General features: G+C 38.4%; 1 protein-coding gene across 1 annotated transcript in view; it reads right to left on the reverse strand.

Annotated features, from left to right (window-relative positions):
* Window positions 1-19,507, reverse strand: part of CHSY3 (chondroitin sulfate synthase 3) — a 229,889-nt gene that overhangs the window by 44,000 nt on the left and 166,382 nt on the right. The gene's annotated exons all lie outside the window — the stretch shown is intronic.

Genomic DNA, 19,507 nt, shown 5'->3' on the forward strand with positions numbered 1-19,507 from the left:
AATTGTTTTCTACTTTATCCATTCAGTGAAAAGAAGATTGTGAAGAAACAGAATTGGGAGAGGTGGCATAGAATGTAATCCTAAGTGTATTGGTTTTCTAGTGCCTGAGGAAAATGAGCAAATGATGGGTGGTAGTGGGCTCTACAGCCAATGGGAACAAAGGATTTTTCTTGGGTCTGTGTGGAGAAGGCAAGACAAGTTCTAGCTGTTACAGCCATTTGAGAAGTAAACCACAAGATGGAAGACATACTTCTATTGTTTTCTTTCTCTGTTACCTTGCCTTTAAAATACCATAAATCTTTTTAAAAAAAAAAGAATTATGAACATTGCAAGAGTAAGTTATAACTGCCCGGGCTGACAGGATTGAAGTATAACTTAAGTCTTTTCCTAGGTGACAGTAGAGAACTTTTTGAATCTGTTGAAGCACAGCAGAAGTCCTCATCTCCCAAGGAACAATGACTGGATGACTGGATGACTGGATCTTGCACACATAATTACGCCTAATGATTGGGAACAGCATGGTGGAAGTAAGAGGAACATTTGAAAAAGTGATGGTGGTGCCTGAAAGATTATCGAAGGCAGCAAGGGAATACTGGCACAGGATCTCAGACACATAGCACAGATGCAAGATAATGGATTTCAGAAGGCTTACATGGTGTGGGATTCCAGCAGAGGATGGCTCAGAGGCACTGGGAAGACAGAAATGCACCAGACCAGGTAGACCCCTTCATTGTATTGGGGTCTGCTCTCATGAAAGCAAACTAGGAGCTTGAAAGTCAGGAAGGGAGGGGGATAAAGGAGCAGGCAGGAAAGAAAAAAAATTAATGAGAGATGTACACTACTAGCAGGAGGATTTAAAATTAAATTATACAAGTGAAAATAGGTGCTTGCCCATTTTTGTACAACCTCTGACATCCACATAGAATAGGCATCTTATAAAAGTTGGATTGTATTAAAGATAATCTATCTTTCTATCCTCCTGGAAAATTCTTCTGCATGGAAATTTTTGAAATTCAGTTCTCTTATCAGTGTCATAGTACTTTCCCCATCAAAAGTCAATTTTGCTTTGCTTGAGATTTAAGCAAAGGTACCATGTTAACTATTTGTTTCAACAATGCACTTCGATGGACACAGTGCCTGCCACATCTGAGGGACTTCTGGGGCCTTTCTTCCGAGGGGTCCTCCTAGGCATTATTCTATCACCCACACTGCAAAGAAGAACGAGGCTCAGATTCAGTGGCTTATTTAGACCACAGACTAGGAAACATTGATGACAGACCTGAGTGAAGAGGCCTGGGAGGGAAGTTAAGGACAGCCCAAGGCTTTGGGACCCTATACCCACGTGGGAGACTTGGAGGAAGTTTCTGGCTCCTGGCTTTGGATGGGCACAGCTCCGGCGGTTGGAGTCACCTGGGGAGTGAATCATCTGACGGAGTGAAGAGGGTCTAAAAGACCCATTACTTTGTTTTTTTAATGACAAAGTTTAATTATTTTAATAGTCATGTTTTTAAATTTCTATGTGAAAACTCATATTGTCTCTAATGTGGAATAAGGCTCTACTTTTTCTTAGTTTCATAAGACAGCACATGTATATGGCCATATGTAGTAAGATGAGCAGTCAGTCTTGCTACTAAGACAGAGAAACAGGATAACAAAGTATTCTGTGCTATAAATGATTGTGTGCTATCTAAATGGGAATGGTTTTCATCAAAGCCAACTGATAAAGTCATTTTCCTAACACCTGGGAACCTAATTTATCTGCAAGTTAACACATACGGTAACTGTAGATCTGGGCGACACCAGTGATCTCCATGAAAGGAGCTCGGTGTGACATTGTTTCTTTCAGAGGGCTCCCACCTTTCAGCCTGGGACAACATTGCACTGACCAGGGCCCTCTGATGGACAGCACTGGTGCTGATGGTCTTGTGTCCTTGTAGATGCCCATCACTAGAAGGGAGCAAAGGTGTGTGGGCCCATGCATCTTTCCCCACCTTGTTGGCTACCTAGGACAGCCACAACTCTAAGCATATTTTAAGGAAATGTGCTAAAAACATATATTCACCATCATACACATGTTTGTGGGCTGCTTCTCATGAGAAATACGTTTTGTTATAGAAATGTCAATCATAATCCCTACTGAGGAAATGAATGAAATGCAAAGACCTGTATCTGTGAAATTGTCACCTCTATCAAGTCTGACACATATCCCTTGCTCCCAAAGCTTCTTTCCAATACTCTTTACTATTGTTGCGTGAGGTAAGAATGCTTTATCTAAGATCTGTGCTTAGAAAACTGAAAGCATGCACGAGACGGTTAGCTATATGCACTGTGCTGCGGAACGCATCTCTAGAACATACGAATCTTGCCTTGACCGTTACCTTCACTTTTCCAGCTCTAAGTCCTCCAAACACCCATTCTTCTCCATGCTTCTGAGTTTCAGGGTTGTGTGCTCTACAGACGATGCAAATCATGCAGTATCTGTCTTTCTGTGCCTGCCTCACTGTACTTAGTTTCGTGTCATCCAGGTTATCAGCACTGTCTCCGATGGTAGGATTTTTTTTTCTTTTCAAATAAAATTATATTTATCATTTCATCACATTTTCTTTATCCATTTATTTGTGAATAGGCAGTTTAGTTGTATCTGTATCTTGGTTATTAAAAATATTTTTATCTTGTTTATCTCTAGAGAACAGAGTTTTTGAAAGAGCTATATCTTCCCCACCCCACCCCCGCCCTGCTCTGTGGGATTTTGCTATTTGCATTCTTCGTATGTGTACCTTGTCACACAGGCAAAGATTTTCTTAGCATAAGCTAAAGATGTTACTTTTTGTATTCAAATCTCCATAAAAAAATAGCATTGGGATATGTTTCTTTCACCAATTTAAAGTTACTATATGCTAGTGAGGTGGTAATAATTTAGGCACATACTTCCTTACTTGCTTGATAAGGTGATGAAATTGGACCTCACTGCCATATTTTAAAGCATATATTTATAGAAGTGAGAACACTAATAGTACATATCATAATACATCCCACGCTATGAAATAACCTTCTTCAGAATAGAACAAAAACCTTGTTAGATCATCTTCATTGAGAGGCAAACACAGCAGCAGGTGAACTCTTAAGCAGTTGGTGCTATATTAAGTGTCAATATCAGCCATTTCTCATTTACCTAAATTAAGACTGTGCATTAATTTTTGAAATGGTATAGTTTTTTTTCCATTTACAACATAGCAATGGTCTAACAAAAATACAAATAAAACAATGATTTTATTCACATACATAAACATTAGATAACTGAGAGCAAGATATAATTATGTTCTAGAGGATGGAGGACAATTATCAATTAAATATATCAGTATATTGAAGGAACACAGATTTAAGATGCAACTCAGAACCCACAGCTTACTGCCTAGGAAACAATTTTTTAAACCTCTCGGCTCCACATTTCCTACACACTTTAGGTAGCCATATGCCATTTCACTTTCAGGGATGTTTTAACAAGCAAAGGTGATGTAGGGAAGTGGCTGGCACAATATAGGATAGAATAGGTGTTCAATTTTCAAGTATTTACATTATTGGCAAAACTAGCCATGGACTAAGTCTTGGGGCAGAGGGGAAACTAAGGTCCTGAAGACTGGCTCAAGAGAAAACGGGCATGCATTATATGGATTTGTGTTATAGCTTTTTACTTATCAGAAGGTTTGATGACAAATATTTGTGAAATGAATGTGCTGCCTGAATCAGATCAGATTCCGTAACAGCATCAGAGAAAAGCAGTTATAGCCTTTTCTGGGAGATGCCAGCATCTCTTTCATCCTTTTGAAAGATGTTTCAGTCAAGGTAAAGGAAAAACTCATTAGAAGAGCCACAAGGGCTGTGAGCAACAGAACCAAAGTAAGGCTTTGTCTGTGTCTACTCAGAGTCAGACAGGGGGGCTCAGACAGGAGGGTACGGACTTAAAGGAAAACAAATGTCATCGTGGCCACATCATCTGGGTTTATACTTTTCATACCTGGATAATTACAAATATGCCCCTTTTATCAAAGTGTCCTGCTTTGCATGATATATTATGTAGTCAGGTTGGATGAAATTATATGATAAAAAATAAGGGATAAAGTGAAATGAGTTCTAATTATCCAAATTTTGTCCTACCAGAAAATATGACCTTGCAGAAAAAAATATAAAATTATGAAATTGTAAAATCAATGTGTACTCTTCAGCTGAAAGTGAGACTTTTCTCTCTTTGTATCTCTTTTCCTCTCCCCATTCCCTCCACCCTCATAACAAAATCCCAAGCAGGAAAAGAGAGAGATGGACACTATTCTTACCAGGAGGCTCCGCCTAATACTGCAAGTATAATTCTATTTTTATTGATTTAAAGTTGGTAATGTGGCTGACAATAAACGCAATCCCAATGCATTACATGAGGATGAGAAGGCAGAGCATAGGCAGAGTCTCTAGAGCTACAGCTCACGCTCGGCACCTTCTCCCTCAACCAATCCAAACCATAGTCCGTGACCTTTCCTTCAGAGTAAGGCCAGTGAACCCAGAGCATCCCATTCGCGGAAAATCAATGCACACTTAGGTAGCAAGTACTTTCAATGTGTCAGGGACTCAGTATGGGTAAGAAACTACAGCAAAGGCAGACATGAAATCAGTTCTTACACAACTACAAACTATGATAAACTAAAAGAGCAATAATCAAAAAGGCACAATGATAAAAAAATACACAAAAATACTGCAAAAATCTAAATCCATTATTACAAGGTCCATTTTCAGTTGTGTCAAAAAAAAAAAAAAACATGTGTTAGGGAAGCATTCTGAATGCTGAGAAGCTGTCCACAGTTTAAAAGTTGTAATTAATTGTGCCCATTTTATTAGCCATCAAGAGGGAGTGATGACATTTTTGGAATTGGTTTGCACAGTCTGGATTTATAAAACACAAAGTTCAGGATTTTAGCCAGTGTTGTGCTCTAGTAAGAGCAGTTTTCTGAGATCATTTATTCCTCTTACTTTCGGTTTTGGCGCTATCAGTGCGAAAGATTTAAAGGGGAGCATTCCTATTTCCAGGTGGCCATCCCAGGGGTGCATAACCTTAGCATCCAAATGGGGATTAGAAGCTAAATATCTGACTCATTATTCTTATCTTCATTTCGATGGTAACATGGAGCTCACTGGAGCTTCAATATTTTCCTTCTGTAGCTAAGCACTTCACTTCTAACTCTGTCTTTTGTTCTGCATTACTGATTCTGCTTATTTCTTAGCTATAATATCCTCTGCTAAAATTGTTACTGGCATTGAGAAGAAAAATGTAAAAGAAGATTTAATAATATAGAGATAAATTCCACTTATAGTCAAATTTAAAGCACTGAATTTAAAATTTTATTTAGTTATTTTTTAAGGATTTTTTTTTGCCATTATCCTTTAAAAGTTTTATAGATTCTGGCAATGAAGCCATTCATTTCTGGCTTTTTTTTTTTAGTTGCATGATGTTTTATTACTAAATCAATCTTTTTGCTTATTATTAGTCTGTTTAAGTTTTCTGTGCTTTCCTGGTTCAATTTTGGTAGGTTACACATGAACAAAAAATTTTATCTTTTTATTCTGGGTTTTCCATTTTCTGGCATAAAATTGTTCACAATGCTTGGTACTTCTGTGGCATTCATTGCAAGCCCTCCATTTGCATCCCTGAGTTTTCTTTATTTGGGTCTTCTCTTTTCTTGGTTAGTCTAACTAAAAGCATGCCAATATTTTAAAAAAGAATCCACTGTTTTTTCATAGAGTTTTTATTTTATTACACAGCTGGGTAGTGGGGACACGACCGGATGTGGTTTCTAAACGGAAGGTGGAGCAGCAGCACAAGTGTGGAAAGTTAAAGGGAAACTGGGTTTCCCTTCTGGAGTAAGGCAGAGGAAGGCATGCCTCAAACTCTGTAGGATTTCTCAGATGCAAAAACATCATGTGCCCATGGTGTCTGCAGTACTCGGTTCACCTGGGAAGAACTTCGCCAGGGTCACTGTGACCAGAGTTGGGTGACGGAGCAGTCAACAGGCCAACCCTTCCTTTCTTTTCCAAACCACCTAGAACATCCATGTTCCACAGTTTCTCTAGTTCACATGTGTGTACACAAGTGCTATCCCCTAAGTGTTCAAGCTGAATAGCCGCTGTTAATTCTGGTTTTATTTCTTGTTTACTGTATCTACTGTTTTCAATCTTTATTTGTTGGATAAGTTTTATCTTGTTTCTCCAGTCACAAGATTATCTTGCTGGAAATATTGTGCTGATTCTTAATGCAAGGGATTAACCAAGGATGTGTTTCCTGCTGTGTGACTGCAAAGTGCTAGCAGCACAGGTTTTAGGAAACTTAAAAAAAAAAAATTTATAGAGCCAGTGCAGTGATGTACAGGCTAACTCTCCATATGTAAGTGTCAACATCCTATACGGGCTCCGGTTTGAGTCCTGGCTGCTCCACTTTGAATTCAGATTCCAGATTACGGCCTGAAAAAATAATAGAGAACGGCCCAATTTCATAGGACTCTGCACCTGCATAGGAGACCCAGAAGGAGCTCCTGGCTTCGGATTGATCCATCTCTGACCACTGCAGTCATTTGGGGAGTAAACCAGTGGTTGAAAGACCACCCTCAACCCCACCTGTCTCTCCTTTTCCTTTCAAGTAATTCTGCCTTATGAGTTAAAAAAAAAAAAGTCTTAAGAAGAGACAGAACTTCCACGACCAGAAAGCATGTCATTCTGAAAGGACTTACCAAGGGATGCCCAGGTAGGAAGAAATATAGAGAAAATTTCACTATAATTTTTCTGGAAATAAATTATTGAGGCAGAGTAATTGTGTTTAAGATTGGGTAACATTATAGATCTGCATTTTTGATAAATAAAGTAAGCATGCATGTTCTTGATTTTTTTTTAAAACACAGCAGCTATTGTGTAAAGTCAATCTGTCATTTAGTAAATATAAGATGGAAATATTCTTAGCTAACTGCCCTCGTTGTTAGATATTTTACTTTTTTTGATCTCTACATGTCATAGGGACAGAGATCCTGGCTACCAATGGAAGTTAAGTTCAGCACAGTGATTGGCATCAGGAGGGGGAGACAGCATCTCAACCATGGCGTACTGCCACATGGTTGGTCAGCATCACTGCTAGGGAACTGTGGATTACCGGGGCGAGGGCAGGTACACAGCAGCAAAGCACTCCCTTCCATCCTGCTGCTAGGATGAGTTGGTCTGAAACAACATTTATGAATAGTAACATTTTAAATAAACTTGTTGGCTGTCAATAATTTTTTAAACTGTAAAATATTTAGGCAGGCCAAGGTAGCTATCACTAGCCTCAGAAAAACACTCTTGAGTTTTGTGGGTGACAGTCACACCCCCTGCCAATCTGCCAGCTAATGCTAGCTTTGTTGCATGTCCATGGCTGGAGAACTGTCTGAGAGAGCCTCTCTTTGAAAACAACACGTAGGTTTTCTTCAAAATGATGTTAGGAAGCTGAATGCTGCCTTTGTGCTGTGTGCTATTTCTTATTAAATGAAAACACACTCTTCTTCTTTTTCTTTCCAGAAAAGCTTTAAGAGAAAGCCTAGTGTGAAGTGATGTCCACCGATGAGAAGTAAAATGTCAGGGGGCAGGCATTTGGCCTAGCCGTTAAAACTTCGGTTAGGATGCCTGCATGCCACATCAGAGTACCTGGGCTCTACTCTTGGCTTCTGATTCCAGTCTCTTGTTAGAGTAGATCCTGGCAAGCCACAGAGGATGGCTCACGGATCTGGGCTTCTGCCACCCACATGGAAGACCTGGATGCTGTTCCTGGCTTTTGACTTCTCCCTGCCCTTCCAGATCTACTACATATTGTAAGCATTTCTGGAAGGACTCTGAGGAACTGTCTCTCTCTCTCTCTCTCTCTTTCCCTATCTTGTTCTCCCCTCACCTATTCCTCACTCTTACTGTCACTGTCTCTCACACTTTTTTAGAAAAAAGATACACAAAAAGCTTAGATTTTGGCATTGACCAAAAATTATCATTAAATCTGAAAAAATCTAAGTTATTTTCGTGAAGAACACATAATGATAATAAAGAGTGCCAAATATACTGACAAACTGAAGAATGCCAAAATCCACTGTTATCAGACTGGTTTTCAGCATGTGCACACGTATGTAGGCATACACTCATTCTTCTACTCTCTGTCTAAGCTATTTACTTATCCATTCACGTACTGGTGTGTATTTTGGCAAGTCATAGACCTTTAGGCTAAAAGAAACTACTTGGATGAACCAATTCAATGAACCCATTTGTATTTCTTCATACACAAGGTCTCTGCACTACGGACATATTCAGTCTAGCGGAGGGCACTGAGACAGTTGTTCAGGATCTCTGAGCCACTTGGCAGAAGGTCTTGTCTCATTTTCAGCCCCTCAGCATCCTCATTTTCTTCATTCTAAATTAGGATAAGCAGTGCGGACAGATGGAGACACACAGGGCTCATGAAAGCAACAATATGCTGGCTTTGCTGTTTGTCCACTACCGGCTACAGAGTATGCGGCCAGTCCTTCTCTCTTCTTAGCAGAAAGCCCACACTGAAATGCACAGTTTTAAGTGCATCCAACAAAACTGCTGTCATAAATTCTTCGAAAATTGCATAAACCTCAGAATACACAAACATCCTCCAGTTGCTGTTTAACAAGCAAAGTTCCTGGGGGTCTGTGCTGCCCTGAAGGTCACACTTCATTAGCAGGGAGACAGAGAGGCTCTGGGAAAAAGTGCTGAGAACTCTACTAAAGATTTATAGTCTGGCCCTAAATTGTCACAAATGCTTATGTACAGAAAGTGTTTTTCACAACTCACCTCCATCATTTTCCCTCTCCTTGGCATCTTTCCTCTAAACGTGTTAGAAAAATGGATCTCTAGTCCTCTGCTAGGTATGAAATATGGCTCCCTCCCCTGCTTCCATTTACAAACCCAGACCACATTTATTTATGAGCCTCACTATATGCTACAAACACCATGAGAGTGTAGGGCTGGATTCAAAGTGTGAATCACCACCACAGGTACGATGAATTACAAACTGCTTATAACAAGTCTCCCCCAGCAGACTTTTGTGCACCCCAAAATCAGGGAACACTATGATGATGCAGCCTGTCTCTCAGAGCAAACAACCTGCCCAAACAGAACAGTTGGGCATAATTTTGTGTGTCCTATGTTAGGAGTCTAACATTTGCTTGCCAGAAACAGCTGCAGATTTTCATGGCTGGTCCTTCAGTCACATGCTCTTCCCTTCCCACTTCTTCCATCTGTCTCCCCCTCTCCTTCCCTCCCTCCTTCCTTCTCCTCCTCTTAGCAAAGAGACACTTACTTTTCTCCCTTAAGGAACAGACTGTACATACTTCCGTAAGATATTAGTGTTATTGTATAGGCCACAGGGAATACTATAGGAACAGTCCAAATAGGAGTATGGTAGGATTGATTCTCAGCAATAGGACCCTGGCAGCAATCTAACATATTCTTTATTAATGGCAGTGGGAGAACATTAATGGAATAATACTAAAATTATGTAGAGCAGAGGAAATGAGGCCAAGGAGGAGGAAGTGGCAGGCAATACAAAACTTGGCTGAAAGAAATTCCATGTAACTCGAGAAGTGTGGGAATGAAGGGCAGGGGTGGTCCTTTCTCTTTTAGGAACCTACATAAAGGTTGAGTCAGGAATAGAAGGAATGAGCCTTTGGCAGGGGAAGATAGTCACTTAAGCTAAGAGTTCAGGCCGACCCAATGAAACAGAAGCCTGGGATAATGGTAAGAAAACATGAGTTAATGTTGCCGTAGGTGAGCAAGGACACGGATGGCCATGAGAGTGCTCCTCCTTCAGGTTACTGAGGTCCGCTCAAAGGCTTTGCACACACTAAACACCTCTGCAATGAATCAACTGCATAAAGAAACAACAGTAATTAGCATGGCTCCAGTTCCCAGCATTCACTTTTTACTCTCGGAATCATGAGCACGAAGTGGCATTTTCTGCAAACTGTCTGACTACTGCTGAGCTGCACAAAAGAAAATACATAGGGAGGAGTGCCTGCTTTGGATTCAGACAGTCCTGCGTTGGAGTCCTAGATGCCCACTTTCTAAAAACATGCTTGCTCAGATTATTAACCCTCTCAAAGACTCAGTTTTCCTAACAGTACACTAACAGGCTCCAATCTAGCACTCCCATGAAGGTTTCTGTATCTATTCTTTCTTCCGTGTCCCTTTCCTCTCTGAGCCGCTTCCAGTTTGACAGAAAGGTTGCATATGCCCTCCTTTCCACAGGATATTAAACACTTGGTCGCTAAAAGCAGCACTGGTGTCCGGTTACTATTCTCTCTCCCCCTACAGAGGAAGAGAAACGCTAGCCTACACTCGCCTCACAGCACACCTGAAGCAAAGCATGGCACACTCCTATTTCAATGGACACTTAGTTCTAGAACCACTTTAGCGAAGTGCTTTACCCAGGGTGATTCAGAGAACAGCTTATCTCCATTAAAAGCAGAGGCACATTTCTTTATTCCGAGGCTATATGTGAAGAACGGAAATTGATGGCAATTTCAAAGAACACTACTACACATGTTGTACTCCACAGCACACACTCTAGTTTACCCTCTGTACACGCAGATGAGTAAATTAAGATCAAGGTAGACACTTGTGTTATTTTGAATAGTGATTATACATATGCAGTCAGGGTCTACTTAGCATAGTCTGGTTCATTAATAAAATAATATGACAGATTCCAGTTGTTTTGGTAGCTTATCTATACTTAGCACACTATCAATGTCCTAATTCATTTATGTTGAAAACAACTAAACATGTGAGTAGTTTTTAATGCTGAGAATTCCATGGAAATGCAACAATGTTTCTCTCAACACCAAGAAAACAGATATGGACAACTTAGTCATCATCAGATAAATGGTAAATGATTCAAGATAGGATTCCAGATATCTGTAATTTCCAAGAGACTTGGGTGACATTTAGAAAATCTAGTATCTTTACGAAATTGTCATATGGAAAATGCAAAGGAAAAGCTAGCTTTTTGCTCATTATGTGCTGAGATAACGTCTTACGAAAGAAAGCAGTAAGCAGCTACTAAGAGAACAGACACAGTGCCACAGTGATGCAAGGTTTTGGAGGAAAGCTGAGAGGGCGTTAGAAATGAGAGCAAGGGACTGAAAATCAGATCTGTCCTGTTTCCTTAGCTTTGCCAATGCCTTGCCATGAGATTTCCAGGGACTGCTTTGGAATTTAGTTTTACTGGATGCAAACTACATAGACTGAGATCCTCTATTTCAACATTTCTCTATCACCAACACTGCAACACTCCACGTTTTGTTACTACAGAGACTCACACATCCTTCAGGCATTCTTGCACACACCAGCACACTTATCGATTCCTGTCAATCCCTTCTGCTCCACCATCACTCTGGTTTGTAAGACAGTCCTGGTGTAACTACAAGCATCACACTGCATCCCCAAAATACTGTGGAGGGTTCGTGCATTCCTGCTTTTTTTTTTTTTCAGCCTCATCCCATCCAACTTCTCTTAAGCAACTAGAGGCCAGCAGGCATTGGAAACATATCTTGAAAGAGCTATGTCATACTTCACTCTTTTGACAAATCCTTAACCCCACAAATCTTGCCTTGGTCCCCTTGAAATCATGCTGATGCTCTGTACAAGGTGCAACAATTAAACATAAAATAACCAATAACCAATGTTGCCTTACTGCAACAACTTCAGTAAAACTCAAATGATTTAAGTTAAAGTTTAGGATGACTTTTCATTTACAGCAAATCAGTCAAGAGTTGGTAGACTGTTGACCAAACTTCCAGAACTACTTCTCAGCTTGGAGAGCTTCGCATGCTAGTGTGCCTCAGACACACCTTATGATGGGCTCTGTCTGACAGCAGGCGATCCAAACAAGAAGCAAAACATCTATTTCAGGAAGAGCAATGAACTAATGAAATCAGAATCTCTCCACTTAGCACCAAGCAACTTCCCACAGAGCTGCAATAAATCACCCCAGCCAACTACAGAAACTGTTTCACCGGCAAGCAAGAAAGGTTATATACCAAGCAAGCTTCTTGCTCAGGTTCTCAAAGCAGAAAATTCCCTGCAAGTCCTCTGGTCATTTGTTTCACATACAAACTCTCATGTAGTAGTTAAGGACAAACATGGAAAAATAATTAAATATTGGATACAAAAAAAGAGACAATTTTACTTTTATAACATTTTAAAAATAAGGTACGTCCTCTGATAGGGAAGACTCTCCATGCCCTGATGATATCAGAGTTAATTACCTATACTTCATTTTTGCCACATCTTTGTATATGCCTCCAAGATAATTCGTGTGATTGGTTAAGGCTGTGGGAGTACAACTGTCCTCTTTTGTCTGTTGCAAATGTTGTTGCTACTTGGGTCAAGTATCTTAAAACTTCCCCAGATTTTCAGAAATTAATCCAGGAGGCAAATGAAGGACAACGAAGTACTGGTACAGCTCTAGGAAGTCACTAGGGGATGGATAATGAACTGAGGATTAAAGCCTTGCCTAGATAAGAAGCCAGAACTCACTGTGATGTTAGGGAGAAAATCCAGAAAGTGGAGACCAATCTTTGAGCTATCGAAAGATAAAGCTGACTTGAGGCTCAGAAGGATGTCAGGAAAGCTGTGCCGTTGCATGCTTCCTTGCGTGGCCACTCTGGGAAGAATCTAGAGCAAGAATCTAGAAACCTTCCCCAAAGTGGCCCTTTGGCAGCAACTGTTACAGCACATGGCTGAGCTCAGACTGAATGTGATTCAATGCTAATGGTTCTGTGTACTTGTGCTTGGTCATTTGATATGTGCTAGCATAGCTGGGCACAGAGCAGAACCCAGGTGGAAAGGGATAATTGGCCTCTAAATCAGTAAACACATCAACAGATCCAGTAAAGGATACTGCAGCAACCAGAGAAAGTCAAACGTTCGGTTTAACAAATAGGAGGGAAAAAAAAAAGAACAGGAAAATGTCGAATACTGGCTCTAGTGTAGTGGTCAGAGCATTCACTTTCAGGAAGGTTTGGAGCTAACTGTAGTAATCTACAGATAACTAAAAAATCAAAAACTGTTGGCAACATGAGGATGACTATAGAGAAATGAGAATTCACATACTGTTTTTCACTTTTTTTAAGTCCAATATTGGAAATTAGAAATACATTCCCAGGAAGATTTATTATTTTGTCACAGTATTATCATGCTTTTTGAATTGATGAAGACAAGCATAAGGAAGAAAAAGCAAAATAATCTTTCCTTTTTGAATTGATGAAGATGTAATTTGAAGAAAAAAATCTTTCCATAACCCTTTATATTGTAACTTTCCAATTTCATTGAAGAAAATTTGTAATAAGTAAAGAAAATGATTTAAAATCACTTACGGTTAAAGAAACCACCTGTAAATACTAGCTTGATGATTTTTTTCTATTTTATCCTTTGCTTAGGTGCCATTGTCCTCTATATAACACATTGCTTCCTTTGTTTGCTTTGCACATTCCTAAGTCATAGCTAGAAATCCCAGAGATCATTAATAGATCTCTGGCTGATTTAAAGAGGATTTCATAGCACAGGGTCATCTTCAAGAGTTGGCTAAGGACAGATGTTCGTGTTGGTAATAGAGGTACCAGGAAAATGATCAGGAAGAGAATGTCATGCAGTCTGGGGGACAATCCGAAGAGCAAACGCAGACACTTTAAAAGTGCCAGGGCAATTCAGAGCATGGCATCTTTGGTTTCAGGAACACATAAAGAAGCAGTAAATGATTCATTAAGTGCACTGGTCAGACACTTTTGTGGTGTGAGCTGCTAGGAATAGTACTAACACTTTAAATATTAACTCATTCATCTCATAACATTTTTATGAAGTGGATGCTTTATTATTCTTGGTATGCAGAGATTTAGAAGGTATTGTATTTTTCCACCCTTCAAATTTCCCTTAGGGAGTTAGGGCTCTAAACAAGTCAGAAGAATCATATCCCACAAGCCATCACTACATTATCCATTACACTAGATTTCCCAGGCCTTCTCATCTGTATCTACCATGATTTCATGAACAGCCTGATTCAAAAGTCTCTGGAAAATATTCTAACCTTCTACTACTGGAGTGACATCATTATACGCTGATATCAACAGCCCAACAACTAAAACAACAGAAAAATAGAGGCAGAAAAAGCATATGCAAACTGAAACAGTAATATGTTCACTTTGTTTTATACAAACCATTAATAGGAGCACTTGGAGAAAAAGGACAGAGACAAAACTGAGTCTCATAAAATGACTGAGTAAAACCCCGAGGGATGTTCTCATTTCCCTATATCTAAAAACACTTATGTGGCAATGCAAAAAAGTAGAGTGCAGTTTCAGGAATTATTTATCTGCTTTGCAATGGTTCTGCTCACAGAATTTTTGGTACTTTCCTTCTGTAAAGCAGTATTTCTGACTGAAACATATTTTAATAGAAAATAGTCTATTTTTATGTACTTGTGAAGAACCATTGTAAAACTGACACCATTTGATAACTGATGTGGTTGGCAAAGCAACTATGGATGCTTAGTGTGACATTTACTGACTTGGAGATCATAAGCTATACAGAACCAAGTTATGACAAATAAATATATAAATATATATGGATGTTATGTTTAATTTACATAAACACTGAAAGATAATCTATGAATTCATCATTTATTTCCCGTCATGAATGTTAACTGATATTCCACATCGGAATCTCACAGATATACACATTAATACACACATATATATACTTCATGTATCATTTATTGTATCACCTCTATAGCATGATTCATAACAGAACCCCAAATATTTTTCTCATCCCAACACAGCAACACAAATGATTAATACTACTGCCTAAAATGTTTTCAGATGCCTCTACACATCAACCACAAATGATTCTATGATACTATACATCTAATTAGCAAAAATAAAATAAAACCAAAATTACACACAAACAAAACCAGAACAAGATAGTAAGACTGCCTAAATACCAACCAACCAACCAACCAAAAAACAAAAAAACCAAAGACTTTAAAGGGATTTGGGTTAGATTGTGGTCAAATGAACAGATGAACAGTGATGGGGAATACTTTATATTCACAGTATTATTTCCTTTTCATCATTTTTTTGGGTTTAATCTCCTGGTCTTGGTGTCTAATCAATAACTCAATGGTAGTTTACGTGTCTTACTATGCTATAATGGGGTAAAGCCAGACTCTTGAGCAACACTGATTGGGCAGCTAAGCAAGGCAGTGTAGTGGCTACCAGACGAGCAGCATCTACACAGAGGCAGCCTTGAAACTTAAAAATGCCAATTCAAGACTACACACTAGGAATGAAGCAGATCTGAGATTTGTAATTCCAACAGTTTCCCAGCTGCAAACTTGTTCAAACCCATTAGATGCCAAAGCTCATTTGTGAAGTCCTTATAAACACATCTTTCTTGAGTATTCTTCCCAGGTAGACCTCAGGAACTATTCAGAGGCTGCCAGGTGAGCTACTGATAGCCGTGATCTTGCAATGTTCTCTTTCTCAGGCAGTCATATAAGTTGTTTGGTATCTCTAATTCTAGTGCTTACAAATGTCTTTGCATAGTGACTGGTAAGGGATGGTTTTAGAGCAGCCAGGAGCAGGAGATTCAGAGACAACACTGAGAACTGACGGATTTGAACAGATTCTGAGGTGAGGCTTAGCCCCTTAGCAGTGGGAGTGGGGAAGAAGGAATTGCCTAACTTCAGTTAATCTGTAAAAAGGGAGGAGTTAGGGCCACTCTCCTAAAATTGCTTAGTGTTAAATGAGTCCAACATTGCTTGCCATCTAGTGAGTCCTATAAAATGTGTTTGTCAAAATTAAACATGTGAAATCAATGGTACATTATATCTACTCACAGACATCTCACTACATCCATGTATATCTGCCTGCATTTTATTTCCAGATGTCTGTGGAAAAAGTCACTTTAATCCACTGGGTTATAATCCTAGAAGAATATCAGAGCTGCCTGGGAAAAAATTTTTAAAAAAAAATTCATGATTTTAATTGCCCAGATACTAGATTATTTTAAATGATCTCCTGGAAATTATAATTTCAGTCTGGACCGGTAGTTATTGCCTTAACCTATCAATAAATAATATGTTTGTAAAACACAATGGCCATATTGAGAGTCCTTTGTTAGACAACAACAAATCATACTGAGTAGAGCCGACTACTGTCATGTACAGGGTTTTTAGGGAAAAAAAAAGGGCTGATTGCATGGCATGATTATAAACATAGTAACAGTTGAATCTAGCACAGTGGAGGACTTAGGATCAAATAAATCATGTAACTTTCGTTTAATATACTATCAGTATGTTCAGAATTTTCAAAAATTGGCTAATGAAGGAGGTGATGCATTAATCCTAGCAAGACTGTTAACCAGATCCTTGGCATTAGGGATGTAATGTTATCACTTTTCATCCTACAGGTTCCTGGCTGTGGGATTTGCACCTCCCTAAAACACAGAATTGAATTCACACTGAGAGTGGTGAATTGGAATTGAGCAACTGCGATGCTGAGTCCAGCCCAACAGGCAGCAGGCTTTCATACTGCTCCAAAGCACGTTTCAAAGATAACAATCACGGCTGATTAGTAGGTGAAAAATGGCAAACATGGTAAAAATACTGCATCAGTGAATGTTAAAAGCATAGTAATAAAGACTTGATGGCAAAATTTAATTCCAACCAAAAGGAAAAGATGATCCAAACATTTTCAAGTTCTCATTTTACCAGTATTTCTCTTGAAGAAATCAAGGACATGTTTAAATTTCACTCCTATATTTTGTTTTGATTTTATAAAACTTAAAGGTAGCAAAATGTAAAGAAACACTATTTTACACAATCATTATTCTATGTGATTCTTACATGAAACATAAAGCAAATGAGAAGTTATTTTGATCAAAGTTGGAACAAACTGCATGGAGATGCCATGCCCTCTGGAGATTTCCCTGAGTCTCAGGCTCATCTTAGGAGGTAGGGGCTTCAAGTCTCATCAGTATCTGACCTTCTGGGCGAGTGCAAGCCACAAATTAGATTGTGGTTTATGTGGATTCTCCTTCAAGAAATGTTAGTGCATATTTTATAGGAATTAAAGTACTAAAAAGCTACAGTTCTCAATAGTGTCTCTCTCTCTCTCTCTTTGCCGCATACATAACGGCAAATTGAATAAAATCAGGTGGGAGCATACATTTTTCCTAAATCAGTTCGCTATCCACTGCATTGAAAACAGATCTTTATATATTCCAAGTTTTGACTAAAGGCAACTTATGTCAAATTTTTCCAGAAAATTAAATTAAATCTGCAACACTGGTGATCATATTAACCTTGAGTTCACTGGGGGCAAAGTCCATTTCTGAATCACCAGAAGGTTCTACAGCCTTCTGTTTTTAGACAAACAGCAAACATTTCAAGAGCACACAGTGCTGATATTGATATGTGAGGCTTTACCATTCCATTTTTTTTTTATCAACCCAGTCAAAAATGGTTTGGATTCTCCCATTTCAGTTGTTATGAGACTTTCTCTTTAGTAAATTAGTAGTGGCAGTTTCCCAAGCAATTTGGAATCACCCATTCTTGATCTTCTGTATTTCCACCGCTTGATGCCCAACCACCAACTTTCCTCTCTTTCTGAAGTCTGTAGAGTTTTTGAGTCACTCATAGTTTAAAGAGCATTGTGAAGAATAAAGGAGATACATGAACTCTACTTCAGACAATGTCTATCTCTAAGTGGGTTTTAACAGGCTCTTGATTGTCAAATTCCAACATCTTCTCAAATCCTTACCTCCTATCTTCCAATGTTTAGCTATATGCGTTTTAACACAGTATTAATATATGTATTTTTTGATAATTACTCTCTTCAGAATAGAAAACTTCCTTTAAAACAAAACTGAAATTCTTGTTCACAGATATTTTCCTTGGGTACATATGGAATGAGAAGATACCTTGAACTGCAGAAATATGGAAATGTAGGAAAAATAATGCGACCCATATCTTTAGCTTTTACAATTGCTTATTTCATACTTGTGGAAAAAAATGTTTTGGGTTCTCCTTACAGGAGACAGCTTCAAAGATATTAATTTCTCTCCTAGTTTACTTAAAACATTTTAGTTGAGAGCGTTGAGCTGTTCAATCTACCCAGAATTTCCATTTTGCATTTGTAGGGCACAGTATGCTTTTAAATCTCCTCTACTTAACCACTTTCAATAGGAGATCACCCCCTAGTGGAAATGCAGTAAATAATTTGGTATTTCTGTGTTTCCCCTAATGAAAACTGAAAGGAAATCTATGATTCCTAAAATTATGATCATTCCCTTAAGCAGTGACTAAAAAGGCAATCTGTAAGCATTGCATAATGCTGAGTTATAGCGAGTCCTCATGTAGTGAATAAAACATTAATACTTTTAAGGTTTCTTATACCTAATTTACAAACTAATGTCTCTCATGTTGTTTTCAAAAAATGATGTGTAAATTACAGACTCTAACTGAAGTGGATTTTTCATCTTCTTCCTACTCGACAAACCTGAGGACAAATCATCATCAGGTGATGACTCTTCAGGTTACTCAGACCCATTTGTCAAAGAAACACGCCACAAAATGTTAGCTTTCTCATTTTCTTTATACTTCATAGATGCACTGTTCTATGTGCTCAATATGTTATTTTATTAATGAACCTAAAAAGATATTATGGATAAAAGATGAATAATTATTGTCTTTGAGGATCCACTTAAGATGATAAGATGGCAAATGACAATGAAAAGGCAGTCATTTTTGAAAAAGGTTAATCACATTTACAAAGCAAGATAAATAAATTTTATCCCATCTCTATTCAAGTCTTCCTTTAACATATCACAGCCACATATATTTATACTTTCTTGACAATATAATTTGAATAATACATTATAATCAGATTGCTAGTTTTATCATCCCATGGAATATTATGTGTAGGATCCTTGAAATAATAAAATATTAAGTAAATAAGAAATTACCTCTTAAAATAAATAGCCAAAGGAAAGTTATTTTCTAGAATTAGGCTAGCTTAAATTGATTCTTGAATTGCCATAAAAATATAGCACATGTAAAACTTGCTATTACGTAAAGCCACATGTGAGGGTACATTTCCAAAAGGGTTCTCCACAATTATGTATAAAGATTCTAATATAACCACAATGTTTACCGATGATTTCAAACATGGCACTAATGCATTTAAATAAAAGTTTGTATGTTCAAATGTAAATTGTTTTGCAGTCATTTTAAAAACAAGGTGGCATCAACTAGGTTTCATAGATTGTAAAATTAGGCTAGACTATTAGTTCTGAGCCGCCTACCCTACAAGACTATTGGGAGCAATGTATCTGAAAGTCCTTTCTAAATGGTAATTATAAAATTGTCAGATTGTCTGAGACT

This window comes from Ochotona princeps, chromosome 19 (assembly GCF_030435755.1).
Source record: "Ochotona princeps isolate mOchPri1 chromosome 19, mOchPri1.hap1, whole genome shotgun sequence".
NCBI classification, from domain to species: Eukaryota; Metazoa; Chordata; class Mammalia; order Lagomorpha; family Ochotonidae; genus Ochotona; species Ochotona princeps.